Genomic DNA, 12,664 nt, shown 5'->3' with positions numbered 1-12,664 from the left:
TAAATGAGTATTATGCATACAAGCAGAATTCAAGTAGCAGTCGAGATACTTTCTAGATGATAATAGATATTACATGCTATGAAAATTGTGATTCGTGCTCGGCATAGACCTCAATATTGCAGGGTGTTGCACGTTAAAATCGATGAGTGTAAATACAATTGAACGTGCCTGTATTTCTGTAAAATTTCTGAACCGCTTTGCTGGGCTCACCACAAGTCGATGAAGTGAAGGCTTCGTAGCCAGAGAGCTTTATCGCTTTTGACAAATTTGGTTCACATATTACTAATACAGGAAACCTGTTGCGGAAAACGTACTGGCGAAAACATGAGATCCGTGATTTAAGTCCTCTGGCATTCCACTGGAAAACTGTCGCACTGCGTACTTCATCTCGGAATGAAGGCAGCAAAGTAATTGTGTATATCCGTACAGACTTAACCTACATTCCACATTTGGTGCAACCCCATAACGGAAATCAGTACGTGTGCCTCCGCGTTGCGCAGAAGAAGGTAGCCTTCACGCTTATCGGCGCCTACATCTCACCATCGGGTCGGTTCGACGGTGAGAGACTGCATGACATCTTGATGGCGACACCTGGACCCTGGATTGTTACTGGTGATTTCAATGCTCATCACTTCCTTTGGGGTAGCACCAAAATTGATTCCAGAGGCCGGAAACTTGCTGAATTCGCCTCACGCCACGAACTTAACGTTTTGAATGACGGCAGTCCGACGTATTTACGTGGTTCGAGATATAGCAGTTGCTTGGATCTTGCATTGGTGTCACGGCGATTCACTCAACAAGTGCGATGGTTCACTGATATTGAGACTCACGGCAGTGACCATATTCCAACGTATTTGAAGGTCACAGGTTTTACAACATCCTCCTCATCAACTTACAGAAGAGTTAATTGGACAATGTACAAGACAAAGGTGGAAGAGGCATGCGATGATATCACGTGCGGCCTCGAGGAGGTAATTATAAATGTGATGGAAACGGTTAAGTGCGCCTTTACGTACGTATCAAAACGTACAGATTTCGATGTGGAACTTGAACGATTACGAACGATTCGTAGGCGGGCTGAGAGGAGATACAGGCGCACTAATTCGATTCATGACCTCAGAGATGCTCGACGTCTACAAAAGAAAATCCAACGTCGAATGGACAAGCTGGAGGACCAACGGTGGAAGAAATTTTGTGAATCACTCGATCCTCGCAAGCCTATGTCGCTTATATGGAGGACGGTGCGTGGCCTTGGCTCGACTCCACAACAACAACATCCATTCAGCACATTGGCTCTCCATCAAGGCCGTCTGCAGGTTGACGTTGCCGAAGATTTCTGCGTGAAGATTGCGGGCAATGTGGTCGCCATGAGTGACGAAGTTCTCGATGATGTTCCTGTAGCGCGCGTCTCTGAACTGAATGTGCTTTTCTCACTCGAGGAACTAGATGCGGCTCTAGCCACCTGCAGGCGTTCATCGTCACCTGGGCCGGACGGCATTACATACGCTGCTTTATGCCATCTTGGAAGGCGCGGCCGAGACCAACTGCTGAAATGCTACAACCACTCATGGAACGATGGCGTCGTTCCCGAAAGGTGGAAGTCCAGCCGTTTGGTACCGCTCCTCAAACCTGGAAAGTCGCCGCTTGATCTGGCATCATATCGACCCATTGCGCTGTCCAGCTGCGTGGGGAAAGTAATGGAAAGAATGGTTCTGACACGTCTCGAGTGGTACCTAGAGCGCTACAATATATATCCAGAGGCTATGGCTGGTTTCGAAGAGGCCGCTCTTCTATTGATAATGTCATCGACCTTGTAACCTCTGTGCAACAACAGAAATACCTCAAGCGCATCTCGGTTGCAATGTTCCTCGATGTGAAAGGTGCATACGACAACGTAACGCACGATGCCATCCTCGATGCCTTGGCGAACGTTGGAATCGGTGGAGAAATGTTTCGATGGATTCGGAGCTACCTACTGAGGAGATCCTTCTTCGTGCATACTGCGGAAGGCCGCACCGTTGACCATTACACCACTCGTGGCGTTCCACAAGGCGGGGTTCTCAGTCCTACGTTGTTTAACCTCACGATCATTGGCCTTGTCCAAATTCTACCTCGATCAGTCAACCTCTCTGTGTATGCTGATGATATATGTATCTGGGCTTCAGCAGTGACACGACCCCAGGTACGCGCACGGCTCCAAAAAGCAGCGAGAATAACGTCGATGTACCTCCATGCTCGAGGCCTCAGAATTTCCACCGAGAAGTGCGCCTTAGTCCCTTTTACCCGCAAGCCCATGATCTGGTATCCCGTTTCCATCGACAACGTGAGGCTTTCGTATACGAGACGTCACCGATTCTTGGGCGTCATTATCGACAGAGATCTTTCGTGGAGTGCTCACATCTCGCACTTGAAGAAGAGGCTCACCTCTATCACACACGTAATGAGATTTCTCGCTGGGAAAACGTGGGGCACATCAGTGTCATCTATGCTTCAGCTGTACAGAGCGCTCTTCTTGGGATATTTGCGGTATAGCACGCCCGTGCTTTCCAACGCCGGAAAAACTAACACCCGGGTCCTGCAAAGCATTCAAGGCCAAGTACTGCGCACATGCTTGGGGCTACCTCGGTGTGCTAACACAGTAGCAACGATTGCTATTGCTAAAGACCACCCGATCACAACATATATAACTGTCGACACACTCCGGGCACATATCCGCTACGTATCCAGAGTGCCTGACCACCACCTCGCTAGCTTGCCACTAGAAAGACCAAAGGCAGCGTTTTCCAAGGTTGTTGCGGCTAACCAGCATTCCATCTCGTGGAGATTCTCGCCCGCAACAATACCACTATCTCCGGAGTGGTGCATGAAACGGCCCACTGTGCACCTTGAAGTGCCGGGGATATCTAAAAAGGCAAGCCTGTCATCTGCAGCCCTCAAGCAGATCGCACTGGACCTTTTGCATTTGTCGTATGCTAACCGAATACATATTTACACAGACGGTTCGGTCTCGGGAAGTTCGACAGGTGCATTTGTGATACCATCTCGATCAATCACCGTCAAGTTCAAGACATCACACGTCACGACATCTACGGGCTCCGAGCTCGCCGCTCTTCGAGCCGCTATGGAGTTTGTTATGCAAGAATCCCCTAGTAGATGGGCCATATTCTGCGACTCCAAGGCAGCCCTTCAATGCGTGCGAAGTCTACGACGTGGAAACTACCACCAGTTGGTGTCTGATATCAATGCAATTTGTCATCGCGCCGCTAATCAAGGACACGACATTGTTTTACAATGGCTGCCGGGTCACTGTGGCATCAGTGGTAACCACCTCGCTGACGACGCTGCCCGATGTGCCCACGATGGAGCGCCCACACTGTTCATACCCTTGTCGAGAGTAGATGCAGCTAGAGAACTTCGTCGCATCGCGCATAATACCACGCTTGCGCACTGGAATTCTCCGCTTAACTCCAATCCTCGCCCTAAGAACCTTGAATCATTACTCCAGCTACAACTGCCATCCAAGATTTCTCGACGTGACGCTACAATGCTGTGCCGGTTGTGGATCGGTGTAGCGTTTACTAACTCATTCAGCCATCGCATTGGCATGGCCGATTCATCCATGTGCGAAAGCTGCAATTGTATAGAGACTACTGAACATCTCTTGTGCCACTGCGCCCAATTTGATGAAGATCGCCGGACTCTCCAGTGTGCCTTAGATAGACTGGATGACCGCCCCTTTAATGAAGCAAAGATCTTAGGAGCCTGGTCGCGCAGCATATCAGCCCAGAAAGCCACACGAGCCCTACTGCGGTACTTGAAAAGAACCCTATTGAGCGACCGCCTGTGAAACTCGGCACTGTGTGTGTGATGTGACATGTGTCTATCCTTCTCTCTCTCTCTTTTACTCCCCTATTCCCCCTCCCCATGTGTAGGGTAGCAAACTGGACGCATTGTCTAGTTAACCTCCCTGCCTTTCCTACATTCCTTCTCTCTCTCTCTCTTCTGAACCGCTTCAGTAGAGCTTCGATTCACATGGAGTATAACATGCGCATGTAATTTGCATTGCCGTTCTGCAAACGCAGCGTTTGTATCTTGTAACTGTAAGAAAATATTAAATAAGTCACGATTGTTGTTTTTTGTACAAAATGCAGTTGCAACTGATTATGTAGTACGCGTTGCCATTAGGTGAGCCCTGCCCACTAGTCGCGCCAAAGTCGCCTGTTATCCCCTGCTCTACATCATCCCAAGCCACACCATTCCACGCGGTCTTACCTTTCGTGACGCTTATTTCTTGTCGATGTTGATAGTTGTGCCATCCGCTCATACTGTACTGAGCAGCAAGTATAGCTACGACTTACCACATATGAATGGCCTTGCAGAACCAATTACCGGAATGTTTAACAGTCATATAAGCGATCTACTTCGCCACTGCAACCACCAAGGCTGGGACGTCGATCTTTTTATAAGTCACCTCCACCTGTAATTCGTCGTGATATGACAATGCCGACTATTGGCTGTCTTACCTAGATGTTAAGCACAGTCCTGTATCGCTTCTGGACACTGTAGTTTCGCGTCGGACGCTGCGGCTCATCGCGTACGACTGTGATGCAATTCACACGACAGCACAGACTCGTCAGATCGTGCACTCTAGCCCCTTAACTGCTTTGGACGATCAGAGCTCATCCTGCCCAAGCTGTCCCCAAACTGCTTTGGACGAACAGAGCTCGTCCTAGCGGAATAGGTACTCCCCTGTAGCGTTCAGGACAAGAGGCGCTCTTCTACAGCTTAGATTGCGTGTAATTCACCAGATGGCAGCATTTACTTGGCAATTTATTTTTCTCCTGCGGAAAGAGCGCGGTTTTTGTACGAAAAGATGGCTATCAGTGGCGGCCACCCATGCATAACTGGCTCGTCAACACGAAAAAGAGGCTTTTCATTTTCGCCATCTTCTTAGAGTGATGATCATTCGGATACAGATGTTTATCTTGTGTCCGGAAGTGAAGACAGCGAAGGCGGTGAATTGAGCATCTGCTCTGGTGTTGATGAAAACAGCTAGGAAGCGAACATCGCGAGTGCTCGCCAGTGGATCCTGCTTTATGCGGACAAGCCTCCTGTGAAGCCTCCTCGCTTTCCATTCTTGGCCATTCCTGGCAAGACTTTCAACTTGTCATTGCCAGATGACCTTATGGAATATATTCAGCAGTTTCTTCAAATGTGTTTCGTTTGCTCTCGGAAGCGAGGAGAAAACGGGAAAAAAATAAGAAACTCGCTTTTGGTGAAGGAGCTGCAACAGGCCCCCTTGCGTTATTCTGTATTTTGATTTGACTAAGTATGTGGTACAAATATTTTTTTTTCTACATGGGCAAGCTGCTTTTTAGTAAAATCAGATTAGAAATCAGCAATAAAAAAAATAGGCACTTTTGCTTGGGAAATTTTCAAAAAATTAAGCACTTAAGGGGCTAGGCTGCGTGCTTCCCAGGCTCTCAAAAAGTCCCATTATAATAAGCACGACAGTGACAGGCACGGGAGGTATTTGCCTGGCGTAGTTGTACTCTTTTGGTCATTACCTTCTGGGGTTGGAATATAGGGAAATGTCTTGCCGTGTTATTCACATCCCTACCAAAACATACGGCTGCTATCCGATTTGAATAACGAAATCACTCCAGAGGAGCGTGCTTGTTCATCGGCAAAACGAAAAAATGATGACATTCATGCGACCCGCCTGAAGTCATATGTGCGGGCCTTTCAGGGGCCACGATAGCTTTATCCTTCACTGTGCTCAATTGGTGGCGGGGTAGTGTCATATATCACTTAACTGGGAAGGCTAGAGACGATGAGGAAGGAGTTGTGATGTTATTCATAGCACTACGGCGGCACTGTTTTCAGACGTCGGCTGGTGTTTCTTGCGTTCTCCGTACCTACAGTCATAAACCAGTTTTGTGCCTTTCTCTCTCGCCCTCGCCACAATATATATATATATATATATATATATATATATATAGATATATATTATATATATATATATATAATATATATATATATATATATATATATGGTTTTGCGGTATAATAGAGCCAACATTTATCAACTGGCACCGGGAAACAACGCATTCACTAATGAACTGCAATGTTTGAGAAATGCAGTTTTTCCAGTCGAAGCATAGCAGGCCACGAATTGTGAGCCCCGCAGCTGACGTCAGCAACATGCCATTCGCAGAGCCATCATCGGTCGCGTTGTGAGCAGAGCCATCATCTGAGCGTACGAAGACATTTATCGCTTTGCTGTTTTTGTAACTTCTTTTTCTAACCGAACCCTAATATACCCGTGGTATGCGGCCTTGTTATTTAAGCACGGTTTTGCGCAATAAATGTTTCAATGGAAAGTAAACACACATCCCGTGTTGTCCTTCTCATTAGTGTCTCGTTTTCATTTCATGCTGTTCGTTACTATGCATCCATGCCAACTAGCCCAGCTTGCCACTCCTTTGAAGTTGTATGCCTGCGGTAAACGAGATTAGTTTCTGACGTATGAGCCGGCAATTATATTGTTGGCTGAGCAGCCATAACTTAAAAATTTCACTCTCGCTTTTTCTGTGGCAAAATAAAGACTAAGCAAATTGAATATAAATGGCCCAACTTTCTTTCGCACCTTTTCAGTTGTATAAATTCTGTTCTCAGTGGCATGCAAAGTGCAAAAACTGAAATATAGGCCGGATGTGGATGACGCTAGTAAGATTTATTTATTTATTTAGCTTTTACCTCCATCCCCAAAAGGCATTGCGTAAGTGGGGACGGGGGGGGGGGGCACTTGTCACAGCATAACAAAAGTGCCAATAGATTGTGGCACAAGAGAAATTTTGTACAAGATGGTACGAAAAAGACGAAACCAGAAGAGACAGCGACATGGCACGAGGTAACTACAAATCAAAACTTATTAAAAAAACAGATATTTGAAGAGAGTTCTGATGCGTGCATGATTTTTTAAAAGGTACTTCTACGTATTCGGAATGAAAACTTCGGAAACTTTACACGGCGTTTATTGCAATGGCGTCATCACGATCTCTCTCGTGTAGTTATGTATTAAGATGTTCAGAGGGACAGCAAAAACCACATGCTCCGAGAATCTGGTTGTCCGTTTGTGATAACTACTGAAGTTTCTGCGCCGAAGTCTCGTCTCGCTTGAATGTCACATATGATGTGCACATTAGAGCTTACACGCGCAACGTTCATATCCTCGTAGCTGAACTGCTGCATGAAATATCGAGCATTGTGCGAGTGGTGAAATACAGCCAGAATGTTCAATGGAGAAACGGCTGCGTATCCAAATTAGGCTCGATGTTATGTGTTGCTGCCTGCACGGTGTGCGAATAATTGAATGAACGTGGGCGCACCACATTTCTGTAGCAGTGAGACGTTTTGATTAAAATATGTTTATGGATAGTAATTGTCTGCAGTGGCCTTATACATAAAAACAAATGGCAGCATACTTCAGTTACACGGTAGCACCGATCCAGTGTTATCGCAGCACGCCATCTTTTGCGTCCACAAAATCTCTCTTTTTATTCAGATTAAAACAAGACAGAAGTTCAGAAAAAAGATTCAGGCTGGAACTGGTGAGATGTTGGCGAACTGGGCATGCGGATGGAGATAATATTTCGGCTAGAGGACTTGTCAGTTTCTGCTTTGACGAAGACAAGTTGCGTGTACATGTGCTATGACAGATGGCCTGCAAACGCAGATGGACAGCTTTGTGAGCACTTATTGCTTGGCCTGTGATTTACCGAAGTAGTGTCACACAGGAACTGCTTGCCACGTTGGCTTGTTCCGGCTGAAAGCAAAGCGCGGAAGGTAATGAACACCTCGTGATGGAAACGCTAGATCTTGACAGAGAATCATTCGCAGTACCTCTTTAAGACGCTGCAGGTTTCAGAGCAGATAAATGAAAGCATTAACTAGCCAATAGTTAACGTGAGCTGGAGACAAAATGAACCAATAGGACTTTGCGTCACTATAGATGAAGAAGTACTGGACTGGGAGAAAAAGGAAAACAGCCTACCTAGCTATAATGGCCGCCGCCCTTGTATCCAGTATCATTGGCACAGTGGAAACATGCAGTGGTAAGCCTGAGTTGCAGCTATTGCCCTTTTACCTTCACAAATAATTTTATTTGGACAAGTGTAAAACCATGTGCGACTCGAAGCCTCTGCATACGAATCTTAATTAGTGTTGCTAGAGCTCGAGGCATGTGAAGTACTTTCCCGGCTGTTGAACATCAAAATGTTCGTGGTCTTCAAGGTTACAGCTGCACTTGTGCCTACCTTACCTACTGACATGAGAGCTGCTGCTCTGCGTGCATGTATTAGGTTAGCGACGAAATTTCATATCGTGGCGAGAGCGCCACATCATGCAGGTATGGTATGTTGAATCTGTGAATGTTATGTAACAGAGGCCTCCGACACGTCATCAAAGTATGTTTCGTTTACATTCAAGCATTTTTTCATTATGACGACAGTTAAAGTTGACAGTTATATTTTCTATAAGGATGTAAGTTGATAATACTGTAAGTAATTTTTATACTGAACGCAACCGGTTCCTTGCCGTCAAATATTAGACGTAGTTTGAGGATCCGTCAGGCTTCGCATCATTTTGCATTTGACGCCATTTCTGTGACTGATTTTCAATTCTTTCTTTCTTTCTTTCTTTCTTTCTTTCTTTCTTTCTTTCTTTCTTTCTTTCTTTCTTTTTCTTTCTTTCTTTCTTTCTTTCTTTCTTTCTTTCTTTCTTTCTTTCTTTCTTTCTTTCTTTTTTTTTTCTTTCTTTCTTTCTTTCTTTCTTTCTAAATGTGCGTCGTTGAGTTGTCTCTTAGATTAGAAGCCGTCGTTATTTATAGGTTGTGGCATCTGCTTGCGTACGGGCATCGAAATTGCTCTGTCAAGTAAAATCATGTCACTGATACGTAGCAGCATCAGCTCTGATGGGATTAATACATTAAGGGCAGGAGCTGTGCCGTCTCTACATTAGCGTTGATAAGTTGAGCGGCTGCGCTCGTTGGCATCTTTCGTCAACCTTATTCATAGTAGCCAGAGATATCCATATACGCCGGTACCAAACGTATCTAGGATGTCAAATATCATTCCATGTAGCGGTATCGACTGCAGCGGGTGTCATCACGACAGTTGAAGAGTATATGAAGCCCTAGAGCTTTCGGTGTCGATTGATCTTTGTTTTTGGCAAAAACGTAGTGTTATTGATAGCTAAAGTGATGCTTGGGCGTGTTGGTACGACACGCCCAAGCATGGCGGAAATGGCTAGGCTGGGCAGCGTGTGCGTGAGCAGGCCTTCAATTGCCTTGACAGGAAAGGAAATTGATTATGTATCTGATGGTTGTACGCAAAATTTGCATGGGTTACTGTGATTATATTAATAGTTTGTTCATGTCATCTTTTGTTTATCGCTGTCCATTATTTCCAACGTTTTGCACTGAGATAGCATATATGGCGTGGTGTTGACGATTAAGGCATTGTTGTAAGTCAGCGCTGTTGTTTGTGGTTCCTTTTCTCTTCTGCTCAGTCCTTTGCGCTGCTTTCTTTCCGTTATTGATAGAACGGATAAGAACTAATGAAAAAACCAGGCTTTCCTTTCTGATGGCAAAGAGTCAAGCAAGAAACGCCGCCGTTTTTATCCGAGGTGCGCTGAAGAAAATAAGTCAACTCGTCGCTACTTTGGCTTCACCAACCTTTCCTTTTTGACGACTTCTTACTTGAAGCCTCCATCTTGCCGCGAACACTTTTGTATTGTTTAGAGTTTGTAAGAATATGCATTTAAGGTCGTGATGTTATGTTATTTAGCGATGTTTACAAACCTGTTTTGTCTAAACAATCTTGCCGCTGTTTTTCTTGTATGGGTCGGAGTAGTGCATTCTTTCTTAGAGAAGGTATTCAACGAGGGTATGTCGCCGATGTGTTTTTTTTATCATACCAATGGTGAGGATAGCGGCCTAAAGGTCACATTCGGCATCATCTGCTAGGCACTGGCAAAAACAAATCCAATTGTTCGCAGAAGTTATCGCTTCAGGACGTGCAAAATGTAAGTAGATATTAAATCTGCAATATGTTTAATTTTTTTGTACACCAAGTTTGTCTTAGTTTGCTCCATGGGATCACCGAATGTAAAACGACTCTCTGGATAGTCTTAATAACACGCATTGGCTTCTCAGTACGACAATATGAATTTATGTTTAGCCACATACGGCATAACACGAAGTAGCGTAAATGGAAGGTATGAACATATTCGACGCTCAAAGAGCCTGAAGCCTCTCTTCGCTATTCAATATAGGCTATTTGCCTCGTGTATTGCACGCATTAGACGGAACTGTTAATTACAGCAGGACTGTGTAAGCGCAACACTACGTCGTCAAACTTATTACATAATAAATTAGAAACTCAGCGTGCGTCATTACGAATGGTGCGTGAGCGCAGTTCCCAATTCTATAACATGAGCATGCGTGCCACTGTGGAGCTTCATGACAGTGACAATTCGGTTAGTCGGTTAAAGGCCAACTCCGGCGATTTTTTGGCCATGTCAAAGTAATGGTGCTTTTATATTCCTGAGACGCTCCTGTCACGGGTCCGATAGCAGAAACACTCGGCAAATTGGAGAATAATTTTAAATAAACAAAAAAGCGCAACACCGAAACCTAAACCCAACCGAGCATACTGTCTTCGCGTGACGTATAAGTGGTTACAAAACCGGAAATCATGCAAGGCATGCCGGTCCCGCCAGCGCGTAGTATGAAAGCTGCGAAAGCGGCGAAGAGCAGACGCTCATTTGAAAGGTGACTCCGTCGAAAATCTTGTGTGTGACTGACCGTGTCACGTGCACAAGCTGAGCTGTCGGAAAATGACAGCTGTGATTCCGACGCATTTGGAGGCCAACTGTAATGGTCATTCCTCTTCGATGAAGTGGAACACACCTGTTCAGCTCTTTGCTTGCCTGGTTGCACATTCCACCGCCAGATGGCACCACCTGTCCAGGGAGCTCAAGTCTGTGCGGCCGTGATTGGGTAAAATGCTATCGCTGAGAAGTTCGCGGACTAACTAAAGCTTCCTAATATTGCTATGGGAAGGGTGCATAAGTTTGGCAATAGCGGCGTTCAACATCGCGTTGGTACGGCCGAAGGAATTTAATGTAAGCCAAGTATGAGCCACCTTTCGCACCATTAGGTTACGTTGTTTCGCACGATGCGCAGCTCACCGTATACCGATAGGCCCGGTCACGGTGCACCCTGTATATGCTACGGGAAGTGTTTCCGTGGTGTTCACGCATGTAGATTCTTTAGCCGGTACGGTATTACCGTACTTTCCGTGCGGTAAACCGGCATTGCTAGCTAAAACACTCTAATATAGAGACGCAGGGTAATCGTTAGGTGCGAGTGTATCATGACTGCCAACGGGGAATCGTGTGCAGCCCACAACGCGACACCACTTGCCACCCATCGCACGCATTACCACAAGGAACTGAAATTCACACGCCCAGCCAACGAAGCGCTCGCCAAACACTCGCGATTGTTGCCTTGCGGATAGCAGACGCTCTAGCCCCTCGGTTCCGTCACTTCCGCTTAACAAAAATGACGTCACGCACCCAATGTTGCCAATAATTTTGGGAAGCGAGGTGGGGAGAGTCGGGGCAATCAATAAAATTCATTTGCAATGAATCTGCGTATGTCTCCAGCTTGTAATTTGGCATATATAACGGGAACGTGAAAAGGAACGTACTCAGCGAATTTTATTGAGATCCATGGACCTCGAAAAATCGCCGGAGTTGGCCTTTAAGCACTGCCGTTGACCATATACGTAGCGACGACGTGGCATGCTTCGGCTTTTTTAGGGGCGTAGCTCCTTATAGCATCACCTCGTCGGTCGTTGCTCCATCCGGCGTTCCCCCGCCGTCGCGTCTCCCGTATCACTCAATAGATGGCGCTGTTCCATAGAGATGCATGCAAACTGCAGGTGGGTGACGATATACTAGATGGCGCTGTCCCATAGAGATGTGTGCATTTCGGCGGTTGGGTGAATGCACGCTAGATGGCGTTATAGGTGCCGCTGGTCTCAGATTAGCTGCTGCGCCCGTTATCTCTCATTCTCCTTGATCGTCGCCGTACCTGGAGGAGTGCGCTTGCCGGATCGTGCTGCTTGGCGGACCATGAACGACGAGGAGCGCCGGGTGCGGAAGGCCGCCGCGTCTCGTGCTCGTTGGCAGGATCCCGAGGTGCGAGCTCGAGAGGCTGTCGCCAGGTGAGCGCAGCAGTAATCAAAGCGGCGTATCGCTTTGATTACTGCTGGGCGAAACCACTGAACATTTCACGGTGTAACCATGATTGCTTCAGGAGCTTCGCCCAAGCTCTTCATCATTCAACCGTGGGTATGCTGTAATTTTCTTGTGCGTGGGTAGCCACCGGTCATTCGCGCCAGGTTAACCTCCCTGCGTTTCCTTTTAGATGCGAAGTATCTTAAGGCGGAGCTCAATCCGGTGGTGGTGGTGGTGGTGCGCGGCGTGACCACCCTTACTGCGCATGCGCATACTCTCTCCACACACCTCCTCTCCACTCACCCTCTCCCCTTCCCCTCTCAACTTCCCTCTCCCCTTACCCTTTCCACTTTCCCTCT

This window comes from Rhipicephalus sanguineus, chromosome 10 (genome assembly GCF_013339695.2).
Source record: "Rhipicephalus sanguineus isolate Rsan-2018 chromosome 10, BIME_Rsan_1.4, whole genome shotgun sequence".
In the NCBI taxonomy this organism is placed as follows: domain Eukaryota; kingdom Metazoa; phylum Arthropoda; class Arachnida; order Ixodida; family Ixodidae; genus Rhipicephalus; species Rhipicephalus sanguineus.
This window is presented reverse-complemented; position numbering follows the sequence as displayed.